Raw genomic sequence first — 17900 nt, 5'->3', positions numbered from 1 at the left:
TCCAGCAGCCTAATCTACTTCAGGATTTTTACTGACCTTTCCTATAATTTTTTGTCATGGTCAATCTTTTTGGGGTAAAATCACCTACTTGTGGGTGGGACAGTATTTAGTTATGCTTTAGAAATGTTCTGTTGGTTGGTTATGATTTGCACCTCATCCTAAAAACTATTTACAAATTCTGTTTTATTAAAAGTGATTTTACCATTTAACCCCAATAGAGGGTCTGCGGCCTAAGTTTACCTACAAAGTTTGATGTTGCATTTTTATAAAATGTAATGTTACAATTGTGTTTTTTTTTATTTAATTGGTGGTGTGGGGTGGTTTATTTGAAGTGGTCAGTTGTACTGTAATTGTAGGTTCAAAATTGAAAAAAGGTAAGTTTATAGGGGTTTTTAAGGTGACAAAACAATTAATCTTTTAGATAAAAACTTTTAGATAACAATTTTTTAAGTATCTATTATTAAAAACAAACAGGTTATGAAAACAGACCTACAAGAATCCTCATTGAATTGTAATCATTTGCCCAAACAAAATTATAACACGTACATGAGTATATATGAAACATAACATATACATTGAAAAAGTACAGACATGCAATGAATGTAAGATATCAATTATAGACGTTTTCATTTCAACGCGTTTCACATACATGACTCTGCTTCATCAGGAAATGATTTACAAGTATATATAAAGGAGTTAAGTACTATGAACACAACTCGTTCAACTGCCAACTTTATCCCAGAAGAGGGTGATCTCAGCAGAAATGGAACATGGCAAACCTGGCTTAACCTGGATTAATTATTTTGTCACCCTAAAAATCCTTATATACTTACCTTTTTTTTAATTTTGGATATTTTGGGATGTGGTGACATAGGATAGCCATCCTATACATATTTGTAATTGTAGGTTCATTCAATAGCCCAGAGATTTACTGATTTTCAGATTCCTTTTGACTCTTCCACCTACACCACAACAACTTTAAGAGGAAGCAATACCACTTATCCTTACTCATTCCTTTATTGGATGCCGCCAAATCATGTATCCTGGCACTCTGGCATCAGTGGTTTGCCAAAATTCAAGATCTTTATCGCATGGAAGACCTCACCTCTGACCTACGCAGCACAGGAGAGGCATTTGGTCAGTTCGCTGGATTGAGTTCTCGTACACAGACGAGATATAAACACAATGGCTAGAGATGGAGACTTGAATCGCAGCTTTCTGCTAATCGGGGAACCAACATGGGCTGTATTGCTCCCACGCTACCCATAGACCCCCACCTCCTTCCTCCACCCGCTTTTTTTCTTTACTTTTCCTTATATTTCCTATTCACTTTATCTATTCTATTCTCATTGGCAGTGTTCTTCTATAAAGGTAAACCAAACTACCCCAGACCCTCAGTTTGTTTCAGATCTGGTGAAGCCTTCTAAGTTTGTGGCATTGGAGTGGTAACCACTGCAAAATTTGGTTGGGTAGTCCCCGAGTTTAGGACATCCGACATATGGACGACAAACTTGATACGAACAAGCTTCTCTGCTCGTCATGTGCAGAACTGGAGGCTTGAAGGGGAGAGGGGCAGTATGCATGACTTGCAGAAAAAATCTTTTGCTAAACACAGCTGAGGTTGTGAGTAATCTTAAGGACTGAGCTCTTTCTGCAGCCTCTTGTAACTCTTTAACCCCCCTAGCGTTTTAATTCCATCCAAATTTCCATGAAAAAAACATTACTTTTTTTGCATGGAAATTTATTTTACATTGTTGGCTATAATTCTCAGGCATAACTCACCGAAATATGTCCAATATTTAATTAACTTAATATTAAATTTTAAATAAAACAAACACAAAAATCTTAAAAAACATAAAAAAATAGTTAAACATGTAATGTAAGTGTATAATAGCATATATGATAGATATAATATATATTATATGAAAAGTTCTTTGTATTGGACTCAAAACAATATTGGACTTACAATACAAAATTATTTGAATTTCCTGCCAATCCGCCCGCCTGCACCGGCGCATGTACCGACGTCACCCGAAAACCCCAGAGATCATCTCTGCGTTGCGCGGCTGTAGATCAAAAAAGATGGACGTGTTCCCAGGACCTGAGGGGACCAGCAGAACGCTGGGGGATTGTGATGGAGCAAGGTAGGTGTTTTTTTTTTAGGTTAAAGCGACCCCGAGCGTAACTGATTACCGCTATTTGCAGGTAAAATCCACGCCGAGTCACACTCGAGAATACCTCTCTGGCGGTTAATGACCAAGACAAACTCCGCAGTTGTTTCTTTTTGCATATCAAAGCACAGCTTGCTCCAGATGTAATAAATGTCTAGGCTTCATAAAGATTTTTTTTTTCTTTGTGAATAACTCACAGTGAGGATTTTATACAGTAACTGACACCACATTGCCTAATAATATGTTGAGACAAACATCTGTCCTAATTGCATTTATTAAAATAATGTACCTGTTCCGACTTACATACAAATTCAACTTAAGAAAAAACCTACAGACCCTATTTTGTATGTACCTATACACTGTTAGTGGTCTCTCCAGCTTAATTTTTTGGATTTTATTCATGCCATTGTATTTTTGTGAATGTTATTTTTGTAATCATACTGTGTCTGTTGAATAATAATTGTACATGAAAGTTTTTGTTGTCTGGTTTCTTTGACACTGTAAAACTGAAATCTGACGTGTGACCACTAGGTGGCTCTATCCAGCCTGTGATCTGAGCACATCACAGCCCTGAAATGTTCTCCCTTATCACAGCCTGTGTACAAGATGAAGCTTCACAAGGAAATGAATGCAGTCAGCTCTATCAGTTCTGGCAGGAGAGCAAAGCAGACGCATTTGGTTACACCTATGAAGGTAATCCATTGAACACATTAGTTGTTTGCTAGCCATGCCAAGCAGGATCTGCAGAAGAATAAAAGGACAGGTGCAAGAACAGGAAGAACTGCTGGGAAGGGCTCAGATTATTTCTCAGGTCCAAGCTTTACACTACAACCCTACAATCACACAACCAAATACTCAACAAGTACAATAACTACCTACCCCATCATTACCTACCTACCTATCCAGCTGTAGAAGAAGCCAAGCTGATGACAGCTGTACAGACTGGGAGTTTCCTGGCACAGAGAAGATTCCAGGTGAGACATCAAATATGGCAGAGGGTACTTATCAACACCTGCAAATGTTCTGATTGTCATCATTGTAACTTTTGGCAGAAAATATCTGAAGTTACTTAAAAAAAAACTTTATTTCTAGTAACAATAATATTTTATTTATTTTCTATGTATTTATTTTTCTAAGATGTTGTGTATCTCAAGGGTTTATTTGAATAGAACCATATCTGAGCACAGTGACAAAGCAAGGTGGAGGGGGCTTGGGTTGAAGATGTAGGAAAGGAGGCACATGAGTTGCAGGCCAACTTTACACACAAGTGTGTATTTAGCTCAGAGAACAAAGGTTCTCATATGTAAACTGGTATATTATTACACAGTATTTATATAGCGCCATCCTATTACCCAGTGCTGTACAAAGTCCATAGTCGTGTCACTAACTGACCCTGTCCTGTCCCTCAAAGGGCTCACAACCTAAGGTAACAAACCTACCATAGTCATATGTCATTGTAGTCAATGTAGTCTAAGTCAATTATTATTTTATAAACAGGAATTGTCTGTTACCCATATCCACTATGTATGCAACAATGACTAAATGACAAAATCTAAGTATTGTGGGCAATATGTCTAGTTAGGTGGTGACAGTAGGGATGTACTTCACACCAGACTCCTTGGAGTTGTATGTTGGCAAATCTCAGGCTGTAAGTGACCCTACATTTGGATCCATGTATGTAAGCCAAGCTTCAACATCTATCTTTCAAAAATGACTTGCATGCTGCATGTAAAGTGTCACATAGCTAGATTATTCCGCTTGATGTGCTTCACTCTGTTATACAGAAAAATACATCTTTGGCTGCGCACACACGTGCAATAATTGTCTTGTAAGAGATCTATCACAATCCTTTCCAAAGGCAAAAGACTGAACAATGCGTGAATGAGCGCTGTACATACAGAATTGTTCTGCTCTATGGAGAGGGGAGAACGACGGAGCGGCACCCCACTGTGTTCTCTCCCCTTCACCTTCATTACGATCGTTCCTTGTTCGTCATTTGTAGATCCGCCAGGACGATCGTCCCAACAAGGAGCGCTGTGCACATGCCATATTCTCCTCCGATATCAGCCCTGAGACGATTATCGGACGGGAATCATCTGACATGTGTACGTAGCCTTTGGCCTTCATGATTGGCCGTGCCAGAAAGACAAAACAGTTTTAATAGTTGTGCTATGGAACGCCATCACCTGGCCCTTAGCACATTGCAGTAAAAAGCACACTTACATATATTGTAATTAGTGGTGGAGTATACCTCTCTAGACAAAATGAGGATGACCATGTGCAAACAGCTGTCATCACTTGTTACACCCATAAGCATCATTCACAGTGTTGAACCCAGAAATCTTTGTAAGCTGGGTGGGAAGAAATTGTAGACAGGTGGCAGCCTCTGTATTGTGACCCAACTCTTCAGTAACCACCCAAAAACAGCCGGGTGGATACTGAAAAAATTGCCAGGTGGTGCGCCCGGCTAAAAAGAGCTGGGGAGAACACTAAAAGATTGCTCCAGTCATGTCACTTTAAATCAAAAAGTCTTGGAAATAGATATGCTGTCAAATTGACTTTGTACAAACAATCTCTATTTTTATTGCCTTTCTTTCCTGTTACAGCAGTTTTACAGGGAATCTACATACAGCGCATATAAAACCTTGCTAAAATGCCACCCACCTTTCAAGTGATCTATACTCTGCACATTGCAATTGAAAGACAAACAAATCTGTTAGGGGAAATATAAAAATATGGTAAGAAGACAATGAAGAGGAGGAGGAGATGGGTGTTAAATTTGGCAATATAGTTTGTATTGATAGTTTATAGATTACATATAAATATATATAGCAAACACGGATCAAAACATATATACAAATTAATAGGTTTTGGGTCATACCCCATTTAAATATCCAGGGTGTTCTTGACTGTTATCTATCAATGGACACTCTAATAATATATAATGATTAACCATAGCGAGAAACAAAATGCTAGATGCCTTTTAGCCTGGCGCGTTTCTCCTATTGGCTTCTTCATGGGTATTGTTGAGGACGCTTATACAAGGGAAGTTTGCAGTATATTGAGTATCCAGATGGAAGAGGTTCTAAGCAAATCAGTTGACCTGGAATAGCTCTGTGTATGGCAGGAGAACGCAGCCAGATGCGCACATGTGTATAGAAGCTAATTTATTTCCAGCAGTCAGCTGGTCGGCCGTATACTAATCTGCTCATGCTCCATGTACATTACTGAAAGTTGCAAACAGGCAGGTATGTTTATTGCAGAAAAAAAACATGTCCTGTCCTTTCTAATAAAAAAGAACCCACCTCCTCACAATTTTTTGTTTTTCACTTTTAGTTTTGCTTTCAGTACTAAAATAGGTGAATAAATAACTGCAAACTAACTGGAAACCCCAGTTCATTAATACATGCTTCAGATGTTTGCATTGAGCTGACAGCAGGAGCCTCCCCAGGAACAGAACAGTAATACAAATGTACACGGAGTGGTGCCCACAATCATGTGTGATGACTTCTTCACACTACCCCCACAATGATGTCATTCCTTAGTTATCTAGCACAGATGATATTCTAACTTAATATAAAAGAAAACACACTTTCCATCTTTGCTTTTTCACATTATTTATTAACACACAAACATTTAGCGGTGTTCTGTTAAACCCTCTCAGGCTTAGTCACCAAGGCAAGGAGCAATTTGCAAGAGTAGAAAAAATTAATTTATCTTGTATTCCTTTGTATGTTGAGTTTAGTAAACTGATTTGTAACTTTGAGGCCAGAACAAACTTACAGTGGGAAAAAAGGAAGTACATCCAATGGAAGTTATTGACTTGTTTAACATATTTAAACAGACAAATATTAGATCTCTGCTTAAACAGTACCTACAGATAAGGGTCATTAATTCAGGCCATAAATGCCTTTTTATTAATTCCTTAACAAAATAAATACATGTACTAGGCCATTGGCCTAATTGGCTAGCATTGTTTCTTCTCATTAAACACATATTGTTACAAAGCAAAATTTATTGTTGATTAAAGCAGAACTATACCCCTCCAAAAAAATACACTTACGTTTAATCTCGTAGATCAGTCTATCCGTCGGGCGGTCTCCTCCGTCAGGTCCCGCGTCGTCCCGGTATCCAGACTCCGTCATCTTCTTCTTCTGAGTTGTTCTTCCTCCGTCACCCGATCTCCCACTGCGCAGGTGCAAGAATGGGTGACATAGAATGGGAAAAAAGATTGCCGATCTCACTGCACATTCACAAGATCGGCATTTTTCCATTGATGAAAGGGCTCCTTCTGTGCATGCCCGTGATAAGAGCATGTGCTCCGGTTGGCAACTCCTGGTCTACAGCACATTGTCCTAGGGAACTTAGTCTTTGCAAAATATATTTCATGGCAAACTGTAGGCTTATTTTTAGTGTTTGTGTGGACAGCAAATGCAGTTTACAAAGTACAGTGATCAGCATTATATGCTTTAGCCCCCTCAACTTTGTTAAGCTAATACCAGGTGCATTTCTTGTTAATATGTCTGTGGCCAATAAGGTAATTTATTTCCTTCACCAGCACTGGAATCCTATTCTGCCTGCATTGAATCCTATTGGGTGATTAACTCTGATTCAGTCCCCCCAGTTACTAGTGATTCTTCCAAGGTGGTGACCAGGGGGTTATTATCTTGAAGACCCTTACAATAAAGAGTAAGTTTTGTCAACTTTGTTAGACCTGACTAGGAGGGAGTATCTCTGTGCCGAATGTTATAGGGAGGAACAAACCACAAAAGCCTTACAAAATTTAAGTTAAATCTTCATTACGCCAAGCTGAGCCCCCTGTTCTCTTAGTAGAAGGCAAGCTGAGGGTTTTAAAAAGGGAGATAAAATCCGGAGCTTACATAGGCCTCAAATTTCTATTTCCTTTATTTGACACCTGGGACTGTCCTAATAGATTCTACTAATATAGTACAGGCCTTTGTTGATTTTTATAGCTCTTTGTACCACTCTATAGCTATCAATGATCCAAAGGCTTTAGGTCACTTACTAACAGTAGCCCTTATTGCTCCAGAGTTGTTAAAATTATATGAGTGGAAAGCAGTGTTCCTCTTGAGCAGGGGTCGGCAAACTTTTTGGACTACTAGGCCATTTCAGGAGGTCAAGAAGACACACTAGACCAGAAGAAACAAGGTGTCCAAGGAAAGGTTTTTTTCCAACCGTAACAGCAAGTGAGCAGCCTCAGTCTTCCGCACATCCACGGTGTAGTCTCTGTACGTGTGCGCGTGCATGGCATCGAGATTCGACCGCTTAAAAGTGCTGTTGGTGTTGTTGCACACTAAACACAGGGCTTTGTTGCAGCGTTGGACGAAGAATAATTTCTCAGTCCATTCGGGGTTGAAGACACAACATTCGAGGTCAACCTTCTGGAGGCTGGTAGCTGCGCATTGCTTCTGCTCTTTAGGCATAGTATTCGGGGTTACTGTGCGGGAACTCGACGATATCGCGGGAACTCGCGACAATTCAGTTAGGCCAGATTCAACAATAAATAACTAGGGGGGCGTTGGGCCAGACTAGAATACTGGCTAGACCGTATCCAGCCTAAAGGCCAGGGTTTGCTCTACAGTCCATGTATGAGGCCGATATAATGCTAATTCCTAACCCAGGCAAAAGCAATATGTGTTATACCTCCTACACACTGCCCTCCTTAATATGTAAACCTTAGGAGTCTTTCTCTAGGTGCCAGAGTTCAAGGGCTTCTATAACTGATTGTTTAGAATTGATTCTATAAGGAGGATAAGGGGAAGCGCTGATGAGGAAGATTGGGGGGGTTTGTAGTGCTTTACTTCTCAGTTTTCTGGGCTAGGGATAGGCTCATCCAGGTATGATATTTAAAAGTTTGCACTTTACACCAGCTAGGCTTAGTAAGTTTTTTACTACTTGGCAATATTTTTGTTGGAGGTGTTCTGGAACATAGGCTGGGTGCTTTTATATTTTCTGGATGTGCCTGGAGATTCAGCCTTTTTGGCAGGAGGTATTTGTTTTTTATTGATATCTTACATCCATTCCAGGTGTTTGGTGCAGACTATTTTTGTTTGTTGCAGACTATTGCAGTGCAAATTCTCCTAAGCCTCCTCTTTTGTTTTGCAGCCAATCTGCTTACAGAACCCTACATGAAAAACCATTTGTTTTAGTTGTCTATTGTATTTAGTTACTATTTATATTCCACCATTGATCTTTGATGCACCTACCTTACCTGTACAGAATACATTTACTGAAAACATCTATTGCCCAATGACAGTTTCTTAATTAAAACAGGAAGAAAATTAAGTAAGAAAGTAAGAAAATTACTTTCAGTCCCAGTGACAATAATCCTTAAAACAAATAGAGGCTGCAACTTCCCAGTTTAGTACATTTTTTATGAAACAGCCTTACTGTCTGGTATAACACATCTTTTCTAATGAGTGTAGATGACAGATATCATGTTCTTATACTATGAATTTGAGGAAATTATAGAGATATGAGAATGTTCTTCCCTATACATCCTAGATGTCATTTTTACATGACCTGTGATTTATGTGCAATGCTTATGTGTCCGAAGGTCCTTTATATCTTCCACATGCTTTGCTAGCCCATTCCAAACTGTGTGTGAATGTACAGAAGGTGAAAACAGATACATTGCAGATATTGTTAGCTTTTTAAAGCTGCATTGTTGTTCATAATTTATGAGGATTTTGCATCACATAGTATCATCAGTATAGTTTCACCTGTCGTACAGAATGTGTTAAATATACTATATTTTAAACTCAAAACATAGTAATAATCCCTTATCATTGGTCATGTCATGACTTTTTATTACCAGCATTAGTTTGTATGTTGATAAACTGATATATGAAAACTCGGCTGACAGTACTTCCCTTAAGAGTGCTTGTGCTAGCTCTCGAAGGTCATCCTGTAGGTACTATGAAGCCACTATCTTCTGCATATTACTGCTAATGTAAAATGATGTTTCCTAATCTGTCCATCCACATAGCACTTGCCCAAAAGGAAGAAAGTAAAAAATTATATGCTAAAGACTGAAGAGTGCTTGCTTTACACGGCCCACTAGACTATTTCATTGGGAGAGTTTTGTGACACTTTTTACCTAAACTTAAACACTAACTATTGACATTGATTCTTGTTCAAGATGAAGATGAACCTGTCAAAGTGGTAATAATAAAATGCAGGAACTGAAGCAAGTTTTAGGTTTAAGTTGGAGAAGGAGTTGCAATAATTTGTTTATAGTCAGGACTATTTGGTGTGGTTGTGCAGGTTACAAGAACATAAAAATTGTTTTTGTGACTCTTCAATGGTTACAAGGGTCAGTCTCCTGTTTAATTTGCAACTTTTCCCAATTGTATTGAGCTGCCCTGTCCTGTACACACTATTTTATTGACCAATGTAGCAGCCTTTAAATGTGATGGAACTGTACTTTAATGGGGTACATTGGAGACCCTTAGTGCACAGCCAAATTTAAACCCACGGAGACTTTTGTCTCTGGTGGTATCAACGCTGCAGTGAACTACAGTTATACAACAGATGAAAGTATGCAGCTGGGGTGTGTCAGGGTAGTTAGTTTAGAAAGTGCTAGAATGCCAAGAGGGTATCAATGCACATAAAAAAATACCTAATGAAGTACAATTAATACATAAATGGACCATAGTGCCTAGGCCTCATGAAATGTAGTTACAAAAATACAATAGTAGTAAGCAATGCTTAAATCTGTCTATACACCTGGCACTAAATGGCCATGTGTCCTCTGCTGACATGTTTTTTATGAGGCCTTACTCAAAGTTGTATTCATGAACATGGTTCTTTGGAAACATTTTTACTTTGGGTCACTTATTCATACCTAGTATACATTATCTGTTTTATTTAGCAAAAGATTTCTTCTGCAAGTCACGCAGACCGCCCCCTCCAAGCCTCTGCCCCATTCGTATCTAGGAGTCGTCCGTATGTCGAATATCCTTAACCCAGGGACTACCTGTATTTACAACATAGAGCATAACAGGCTCAAAACACTGAGCTTCAGTGTGAGTCATGTGGTGCAGAGAATTATAGCTAAAATAAAAACAAAAGTGTAGACTAGACCACTAAACTTTTCTCATTTTCCAAGAATGCTTAACTGGTTCTTTTTATCTGCTCCAGCTTAGCTTTAAGACCTAAGACTTCATATCACTAATTCACAGACGCGACTGGAAAAATCGACAGGCCATTAGAGCACACTAAGTGCTATCTGTCCAGGGGAGCTGTTACCAAGACCAAGAGCTTTGAGCACCAGAGTGTGTCTGCTGCAGAACATAAGTTTAAGTTTACAAAGTAAATGTATCAATAATTCAAAGTCTGCATGAAGTATTAAGACATATCCTGTACATCAAGCAAGCGAAAATCTTCAGTCCCTTTAGTATGTCACTGTGTAAGGCATTATATACACTTAAAGCAGAACTAAAAAAAAACATGACACTTCCCTTTATTCCTGCAGATCCCTAAATGGCGCCGGTCCTTTTCACGACTTGCGTCGTCCTAGAATTCCTCTTCGTCCATGTGCACTGCCATCCTCTCTTTTCCCTTCTGCGTTCTTCTTGTCATTGATCTACATCACCCAAACTCGCACTGCGCAGGTGTGAGATCGTGTAATGTAGCCGCTGTAAAGGGGAAAAAAGGAGAGCTGACCTCACTGCGTATGCATGAGATCAGCATCTCTTTCCCCTTGGTGGAAAAATGCTCCTTTTGCGCATGCATCAGGGCATGCGCAGAAGGAGCAGCCAGAGCCTTCCGGGATGCATGACGTAGATATCCCAGCTCTGTGCTCCCATTTTTTTTTTTTTGTATAGAAAAGGGGGTGTTGCACCTAAACTGTTTTTTTTATTTATGTAGAAGGGTTGTCTACCCTTCTATGTAAAGTAAATATGTTGAGTTTAGGTATGCTTTAAGATTGATCTATTCCGTTTGGATCTCACTAGAGGAAATGAGAGGAAAAGGCAAGGGCCCACCTTCAAACGGTAAGTGCAGACAGTTTGAGAAAAATGTTTTTGTCCCAAAAATATCCAAAAAAATTCATTAGCAGGATAGCTAGCCATACCTGTCATACACTGTTATTATTTAGATTACAAATGACTGCTTGCATGTTACAAAAATGGCTTGTTATAGACTGTTTATGTGTAACAAAAAACTGTTATAGACACAAGGGATCCCCTTTATTAAGGTCACAAACATGACCCTTGATAAAAGGTACTTTTTGGATAATTCCATGAAGTCTACATTTTCACATCTAATGTTCCTTGACCTCTAAAAATGTATAAAATTTATTTTTGAATTCTTTTTGTCTTTTATTCCAGGGATAATCAGGATGGTGGCATAGTTTACTACTGGAAGCTCTCTTCTTCGTATAAGGCATGACAGGCAAACTCACTGCAATAGAGCTGCTCCTGGAATTACAGTTCAGTGTGTTGCTATTATTATGGGATGCATAAAGTCAAAACATGATTATACTGTAAAGAACAACATCCACTTGCAGGACAACCATGATAATGATAAGCATGCAGGGGAAAATATTGCTTTGGTTCAAGCCAATGAAGAAGACAGTAGAGAGAATTTTCTTCCTGCCAATGCGGTGCTTTTGGAATATGCCCAACGATTATCAGAGGAAATTGTAGCTAAAGCTGTAAAGCAATGGGCAGAAGTGGACAGCAAATACAGTGACATTCCATATATTGAGAGTGATTTTCCTTAACATCCAGAAACAGGACATTTTTAAAAGTTCACAATTTGCTGGCTTGTCAAGTGCACTGCAAATCACTGCATTAAAAATCTCTAGGACTAGGTGGAAGATGTAAAATGCAAAATAAAAATGATTTATTTTAAATGCTTTTCAAACTCTTTCTGCTAAAATACAGGCAACAGATAATTTACAACAATGAGCCACAGAAAGTTATAACGCATCAGGGCTATTTGTTATGGCAAGAAATAAATGCAAACATTAACAAGGACAACAAATGATTACTCCCTCTGGCTTTTAGCTTTCCTTTTTTTCATGAAATAATTCATTCACAGCAGAAAAAGATTAAAAATAAAAAAGCCAGACGGTAAACAGCAAAGCTGTGTCTTATGATTGCACCTGCTAAATCATTAAGACGTACCATGTCTGAAACCGCTTCACACAAAATGTGCAAACTCAGATTTGTCTCTCATATCCAGCTATTTTCAAATGAGTTCTGATAGTGTTGTTTTTCTATTTTAAAAGGAGAGAAAAGCAGAGAAAATGTAGCAAGAATGACTTGTTTTACTTTTGTCTTGTTTATTCTGCCATTTGGAACGGCTAGGAGATTTAAAGCCTTTCTCAATCTTTTAACAACTGGGGAACCCTTGAAATATTTTTTAAGTCTTGGGGAACCCCTAAGATTCAATTTTTGGGGAGTCAATGGGAAAAGAGTGTCTTAAATTAGTTGCCAGTGGAAAGATTGGATCTTGTGCAGTGATGGCTAGAATAACACCTCTAGACAAAAAAACATAGAATCATGCATCTGGCTCTTTTAATCTCCAATTGGTGTTGGCCCCAGCATCTCCCCTTTGCAAGCATCATCAATAAGGAAGTTAGCCGCAGATGGAGGAATCCCTAACAATCTGTGGAGGAACCCTGGTGGAGAATGGCTGGTCTTTAGTATCAATTCCCCAAGGGGTCTATTTATAAAGCAACCAATCTTACTTTTACCAAACATTCTCTGGTGGAGAGTCATCCAGGTCCATGTGTTTTCAATGGAAGTTATTATTTTCCGCTAGATAATGTTTGGTAAATGTAAAGATTTCCTGCTTTATGAATATGCCTGAGTTTCATAAACATATCATAAGATCATTTTCTCATCAAAGTGGTAAATTTACAAGAATGAATAGAAAAATTGCATAGGTGTGGAATCATTATGTTTTATGTTGTAATACTTTTTCAACCACTGAAAACTTTTTACTTTGATGCATTGGTATTTTATCTCATGAATCTTTTTTTTTTAATTTTTTTGTACTAATAAAGATAATTCAAAATATAATATAACTCATTTACATTTTACAAGAATGACTGATACGATACCTATGTAAATAAGTGCATAGAGTGCGGGTGTTATTTTAAATCAGTATCAAACTGATATTCACAAGACATTCCATGGTGGAAATTCATCCATGTCCGTGTGTTTCCAGTGGTGGTGATTGATTCACCAATGTTTGTAAGCTCTTCAGGACAGGGTCCTCTCCTCCTCCTGTGTCACTGTCTGTATCTGTCTGCCATTTGCATTTCCTATTTAATCTACAGCACTGCGTAATATGCTGGCGCTATATAAATCCTGTAAATTATTATTTTTAATGATAATGTCAGAATCACTGCTTTATAAATAGACCCCCTTAGGATTTTACAATATTTTCTAGTATCTAGTCAATTTTTTTTTTAAACATGAATAGGGCTGGAATATTGCCAAACTTAAAAGACCTACTGGTATCCTATTGGGTTTATGTCCATGTGCATGGATGCCAGGGCTGAGGGGGTAAAGTGGGGTTCCAGCTCATCTAAATCACTTTCTGTTTTATTACATTTAAATTACTAGAAATAGTAAGGAAAATTGTACTCTACATTATAGTTTAAAGCTGATAATCCTGTAAACCACTCTTCTTCCATTCTTCTAAGGATTTTGTTATTATCATGAACAGTATTTATATAGCGCCAACATATTATGCAGCGCTGTACATTAAAGTAGGGTTGCAAATGACAGATACAGACAGTGATACAGGAGGAGGGGAGGACCCTTTGTTGGAAAAAACGTATCAGTGTTGGTGAGATTTCATACAGTGACTTCAGAAAGTATTCAGACCTCTTCACTTTTTTCAATTTTGTTGTGTTGCAGCCTGATGCTACAATTGTTTATTTTTTTGCCTCATGGAACTATACTTAGTACCCCATAATGACAAGGTGAAAACAGAATTTTAGACAATTTAGTAAATTTATTAAAAAAAAAAAACCCCTGAAATATGCCATTTACATACGTATTTGGATCTTTAATTGGTACCTAGTTAAAGCACCCATATTTACCTATATTTACCATTTTCAGCCAACACATAGGAACTGAATAAGTCAGCAGATGGGCTTGCTTTCCTAGCAGATTTGGAACTACATGGATAATATTATGGATCAATCACTGAGATATATATATTAAAGCTTCTATTGCTGAACTCACTGTAAAGAATGATGATAGCCTGAATATAAATCTGATCTTTTGGTTTCATTGGTTCCAGTCGGACCCCTGAATCAAGAAGGCAGATATCTGTATGACAATTAGCTGAACACCCGAGCTACATTCTCCTTCTGGGTCAGTGATTTAGAGAAAGGCAGGAAGATCAGAACACCAACCAGACAAGCTGTATTTTTTTATTTTTAGAATCAACTGAGGTTGGGTGAACGTTGGGATGCTACGTAGACATAGACCTGCCTTAGTATGAAGTAAAGAAAAAATGGAAATAAAATAGGCAATCAAAAGGTACCAAACTTTCAAAAACTTCTAATAGATATCAGGCAGGATATTAGTCAAATGATAATTCTGCATAAAGCTATTTAATCTGGATTCCACTTACCTGAAAAAATGTGGGATGATTTCCAGGCTTTTGCTATAACCTTCTTGGCAGCCAAAATGTTTATATTAAACCATGCCAAAGATTAGGAATTTGGTTATGAATAGAAGAGAAGAGATCAGGATTTGGACAACCAGATGGAATTTATTTGAAAATGTATTTAAGTGACAGTATTGTTTGTGTCTATTTATAACGCAAGATTTCTGAAATTCAGTAAAATTCTCTGATGGAAAAATCACCACTACTATTTTACCATTTTTTGCTTACATTGGAAAATTATGCTGAATGTGAGATCCACTGCTTCATAAATAGACTCTATCATACATTAACATTCAGTCATGCATATAACAACTTGTATTATAGCACAAGGTTTTTAAAAAAAGTTCTCTTTTCAAAAGTGACAACTTAATTATTCCTTCTACTTACTGTTCATGAAAATTTCACCTATACACCATCCCTCCACTGACAACTGAAGACCTATTCACCCTCTCTTTTACCTTTCTAATATGAATTTAGATTCTTTATCCTCCTTTCTTATCCTCAATTATTGCTCAAAAAAATGAAAATAAAATAAATGCTGAAAGTGTAATGAATTTTGTATAACAAAAACTTTAAGGCATTACAAATGAATATTACCTCATTTCTTGTGACTGTCAATACTACATGAAATCACCTAAGATTGCAAAAGACATCAGCAGTTCCTGTATCAGTGGCATTTTTGTTGTCCACATGAACAGCCATTCATCGGTCCTATGACGTCAACCTTGGTGAAATGCAAAAGTTTCGGAGGAAGGTGATATATACATAATGGTGTAGTTTATTAAATAAAATGCTTACCTTGAAAGTAAAATAATACAAATGGATGTTGGACTTGAATGATAGAGGGGTTGCAAAATATTAGAGGTTGTGACTGTCTTGTGTGTTTTACTAGCTTAACTTTTCTTCTTTGCGTTAAAATGTGCATTTCCTCCCCTTCCCTTGGGACAACCATTTTATGTCTCAATGTGACAACAGGGAGCAGGGACAGGGGGTCAGTGAGCGATTTATTAGTGTTCTTATGTGTTTTAGTGACTTTAGTGTTGCAGTAATGTACATTTTATCGTAGCAGTCACATTGTGCATTGGAGTGATGTTCATTTAGAATGGCACTATAATGTACAACAATTGTGATGCACTGTATCAAAGGTGCAGATTTAATTTCTGTTGCCATACCTCGGCATGCTTATTCTTGATGAAATGACTGTACACATTGTATGGGGGGAGAGGGTCCTAATATTTTCACACAGCTGACCATAAGATGCTTGCATTAGGAAGGCTTAGAGGGCTTTAAAATGCTGGGCAGTTAGTGCTTACCATATGTTTTAAGAAATCTCCTACTTATTACATCTCAGCTACTTTATTTGGAGATCTTAGTAAACATGTGTTAAAGTAGTTATAAATCACTATGTAATGTATATATATAAATGTTATGACTAATTTTAATATGAAATATTTTGTCACCCTGCTGATCCAACCAACACTCACTCTCCTCCATTAGTATGGTTCTGGCACCAACTCTTAGCTGCAATGTTTACATAAGGTCAATTTGGCTTCTACTTTACACTGCCTGCATGGGTGCAGTAGAACCTCAAATCCCAGCCTCTAATTGTCACGCATAGAGAGACAGGACCACTAGGGGGCACTACGGCTTGTGTGTGGTGTGAGCCCTGGGAAGGGCCAAGGCGCAGAGTCTAAGCAGTAACCAGGTCTTCTCCAGAGCCTCTGATGGTGAGGATGTTGCGCCGCTGGTTACTGCCAGGTTGCGGTCCTTGGGCACACCAAGGTGGGCAAAACACGGTACTAAATTACAAAGCAGAAGGACAGTTGGGGAAGGGCGGGGTCGAGGCAGGCAGCAAGCAAGAGAGGTCAGTTCACACGCCAGGGGTCAATTGCCAGGGATCCAGGAGACAGACTCTAGTGACACAGGGGCCACTGCGGGCACAGGGAACACTGGAGACACTGGAAGCAACAGGAGGAACATGAATATCCACAGACTGAGAGGAACACTGGAACAGCACAGGGAAGTTGGCTGGGAACCAACAGACTGGACAACAAGTGGTTAACGCAGGAGCTGGACAGAGGAAACCCCGAATTAAACACCAGGTGAACAGGAACTGGCACCCAGAACTAAGGGCTCGGCACAATGGATGTTACAACAACGTTGCACTAACACTGAGTGCAGTGAGTAAGCTAGCTAAATAGCCAGGGCTGATCAATAGGTTATTTCCTGATTGGCCAGAATTGATAAAGCCTGGAAAAAGAGGCACGCCCAGCGTCAGAACTGCCCGCATGCGCAGGAGAGAGGTGTCTGCGCTTGTGTGACACTAACAGTTTATGTAGATCTGCTGTGCATGGGTACAAAGCAGGACCCACCATTAAGTGACAGTGCTGCAACTCTCCTCTAACTTCTAGTGATCCCCACACATACCTGCTAGTAGCTCCTGCCACAGGAAGTCTCCCATTGCAGTATACTTATTTACAGTTTTGTTTTGTAGATCATATGACAGGTAGGTGCCAATTATATTTATAAGTTATTAGTGATGGTATTTTTCGTGTGCTGGAAGATGACAGCCAGGATTTGCAAAGATCTTGTAAGGTTAGAAGAGATCAGCAGGACTGTCACTAAACATCTGATCGGATTGGGAGGTACATGTGAAGTCTAAGGTATAAGCCAAAACGGTGCCATTACCTAACATGGGTGCAGGAAAGTGATACCACATGTCATTACTACATATGTTTTGTACAGGTATGTTAAAATGCAGGCCAGCACAATCTACAACAGCCATAACCCATGGGAAGCACATCCAGAGTTGTCCCTGTAGCAGAGTCCTTGTCGTAATAGGAAATTATCTTCTAATTTCATGCTGGATGCTTTTACTATCAAACACCAACCAACCCCTCACCTGTCCCGGGCCCTGCTCTAAAGGTAAAGCTGAAAGCTCCCTAGGAATACACCATTCCCCACTGCACCCCTTTTCTCCATGACCTCTCTGTCCCTGCCACCTTTTTGCACCATCAAACCTTCATGCTCCCTTATGATCCCATTACAACATCTGCCCTTCCTCCATTG

General features: G+C 38.8%; 1 long non-coding RNA gene across 1 annotated transcript in view; it reads left to right on the top strand.

Moving 5' to 3' along the window:
* LOC140335833 (uncharacterized) overlaps nucleotides 1–11657 on the top strand; it is a 45202-nt gene extending 33545 nt beyond the window's left edge. The window contains exon 3 of the long non-coding RNA XR_011921764.1: nucleotides 11525–11657. This is a non-coding gene — a long non-coding RNA (uncharacterized lncRNA). The remainder of the gene's footprint in view (nucleotides 1–11524) is intronic.
* The last annotated feature ends 6243 nt before the right edge of the window (nucleotides 11658–17900 follow it).

This window comes from Pyxicephalus adspersus, chromosome 7, assembly GCF_032062135.1.
Source record: "Pyxicephalus adspersus chromosome 7, UCB_Pads_2.0, whole genome shotgun sequence".
NCBI lineage: Eukaryota > Metazoa > Chordata > Amphibia > Anura > Pyxicephalidae > Pyxicephalus > Pyxicephalus adspersus.
The sequence above is the reverse complement of the archived record's forward strand: the minus strand, read 5'-3'. Positions and strand labels throughout refer to the sequence as shown.